Below are 3065 nucleotides of genomic sequence, written 5' to 3' on the forward strand. Positions count from 1 at the left end.
CCTGAAGAATAGGGTGTAATTTGGATATTCGGAGGGTATCTTGGGTCTTGGGGAAGTGGTAAATGAGAAATGAAACTTCACTCGATCCCAGCAGTTTAGAGTGGAGGGGGTATTTTAGCATATTGGAAGGGTTTCGTGGTCCTCACAAATGCGGTGGTGGTGATCATTTAATCACTTTTAAAGTTTTTTTATGCTCAGGCAAGCAGATACGATACTGCAAGTTTGGCGTCTAACCAAGAATAAAGAAACTACTTCCTCATCGAACGAAAAAAAAAGTATTTTTATTAATATATTCATGCATATAAAACCAAAATGAGAATTATTTATTAGCTAATTAGAAGCGTTTCTATTTATTTTTAAATTCTTTGTCTTCCTGGCAGACCAACTCTATTATAAATTATATTGATAATAATAATTAGGTGAATAGTTTCTTAAATTATTCACATCTATTATAATTTGTTAAATTAATCAACAGTTAATCATTGCAATAAGTGTCCAATGATTAAATATTTCATCATTAAAAATTACTGTAACAATAATAAGAATCATAATTATACAGCATTGCAGCACAATTCATCATCAAATATATTCATTTGTTTTCCGGCAAAGTGTCTTAGAACCATTTAAAACCCCTTGAAAATAGTTCAGTTAAGGTTTGAAGGGAATATAATAGTTTATGATGAGCCTTTTATCATCTCTTAAAGTGAAATAAGGTTCAATGTGTGAGATTAGAGATATGTTCATTTTACTCTGTGCCGATCCAAGTTATGACAATAGAATCTTAGTATATATATTTAAATTAGTTGTAACTCTGTGTTCCCTTCAATATTTATCAAAGTACAGATGTGAAAAAATATCGATCTGAATATTGGGTACTCATAAGGTATTATTACTTGAGTCTCAGGCCATTTTAGACATGTGTATATTGAAGCACCTGTTGTTATTTTCTGTTTGAAATACATATAGAAACATATAAATTTCATTTTTTCTTCAGTTGAAGTCCGCAAACTCGCCAAATATTTCAATGGTAAATATAAAAATTGAATCCTAGGCTAAACCATGAAGATTATTACTGTCTGGATCTTTCTACAGTCATTAATTTTTGCTAATATATTTTTAAATATTATTATTAGAATGTACTACTCCGTCTGGAGATTGTTTATTTCCATTCACATACCGTGGGACGCATAAAATTTGTACTTTGGTAGATACAAGTATCTATCCAAAGCCTTGGTGCTATTTAAAAAATGGTTAGTGGGACTATTGCTCAGATGACTGTTTTGGTAAGTGGCATAAATTCATTGCAACAGTATTGAAATAGATTATATATATTTATCAAGACTGTGGAGTATCCAACGATTTAGGAAACTCATGTAACCAGCAAAAAGAGGGATCACAGGGTTTTTTTTGATAATGCCGTATTCCCTTGGCATGCACGTATTGTAAACAGAGAAAACCAACAAGTATTGTGCAATGGAGTTATTTTAAGCAATGATCGTGTCCTAACTACAGCTAATTGTAAAGGATATTATCACAAACATGGAATTAATGTAAGTTTAATATTTTAGTTGAACCGACTTTTAATGCAGATATATGATGTTGCTTCAAAAATATGGCAATTATTACAAATAAGACATTCCTTTTCAAATAAGATATATGCTGGATCAGGAACATATTATAATAACGATGGTTATCAAGATGGAAGAGTTTTGTTGCACATGAGGGCTACAACATGAAAACAGGTGAAAATAACATTGCTGTAATTGGTCTACATAACAGATTAGTTTGGAATGATAGAGTTCTTCCCATTTGCTTTTCCAATAATTATTTCCCAATTAAGGAAGGTCAATCAGCAACTTGTAAGTGTACTAATATATATTTAAATAAATATGAAGTAGCTAACACATGTACATTAATTGTATTTTCAGTTAGTGGATCTGATATTGTATTCACTTGGAGTAATGTCCCATCTGTTCACTTTTCCATAGTGAAAAAATTGAAAAAAATATTAACAAAGATTGCCAAAAAAGGATCATCTATGCACAACAAAAAACTCAGTAAGTGAAGGCGAAAATGAAGGTGGACCATTGTCAGGATTTGAAAAGATGTGTTCTGGTTGGGATTTTATCAAGCATTAAGGAAAATCAAAATATTCTTGTTTTTACAAATATTTCAATGCATATAAAATGGATCAAAAATCATATTTAAATTATATCTGTTAGATTGATAATAAAATTTTTTAAGCGTGTTTGTATATGCACTTAGATATAAGATATTTGATATATCAAGAGACCACAATCTACATAAATTATTGAATATATTTTATGTTGACTGGCCATCATCAAATTTATTCTCTTCTTCCTTACAATTACAAAATTCTTCCTTTTTTTATGGATTTTAATACAAAATCTTCGGGACGATTTTTATCATGATTTGCCACAGTCAACTTAATCAAACTTGCAAAAAAGAACCACGTTTGGATTGGATTTACTTACACAATATTTAAAATGGATTTTATTTTGAATTGCCACGATCAACGTAATGCAACCCATACGAAAGACTCGTAAGATTTTGTGACTTGGAATATTTTTCTACTCAAACTTTTTTTATGGTAAAATTTTTCGAAGCGTAGGGAGTCACTTTCAGGAATAGAGAGTAACAATTGAAACCGAATAGTAATCTTATTTTGATGAAGATATTGAAGGCAACTTAAACTCAGTTATACTGAAAGACACCCAGAATTTAGCTTCATAAAAGATTAAATATCTTGATTAAAAAACTCAAGTATATTAGGAAAAACAAATGAACATATTCAAGAAACTGTTAATTTCCTCCATCCCGAGAATAATTTACTAAAATCTAAATCACATTTTAAAGAGCCGATAAAAAGAGCACTTGATTTTTTGATGGTAAGGCTCAAATTAAAGCCCTTGTCAGCAGGAAGAAGTCTTGTTGATTGAATAGAAAGTATTGCATTATTAAGGGAATAGTACTCTCAAGTATTTCTCCTCAAAAGGTTACAAATTCTGTCTAAATTGGTAGAAAAACCCCACAGGATTCACCTC

General features: G+C 30.4%; 1 long non-coding RNA gene across 1 annotated transcript; it reads left to right on the forward strand.

Annotated features, from left to right (window-relative positions):
- Window positions 1-895: 895 nt before the first annotated feature.
- LOC121124784 (uncharacterized) lies at window positions 896-2248 on the forward strand. The gene is made up of 4 exons (XR_005866419.2): window positions 896-1283; window positions 1341-1550; window positions 1653-1859; window positions 1929-2248. It is a non-coding gene; the product is annotated as an uncharacterized lncRNA (long non-coding RNA).
- Window positions 2249-3065: the final 817 nt, after the last annotated feature.

This window comes from Lepeophtheirus salmonis, chromosome 9, assembly GCF_016086655.4.
Source record: "Lepeophtheirus salmonis chromosome 9, UVic_Lsal_1.4, whole genome shotgun sequence".
Lineage (NCBI taxonomy): Eukaryota > Metazoa > Arthropoda > Copepoda > Siphonostomatoida > Caligidae > Lepeophtheirus > Lepeophtheirus salmonis.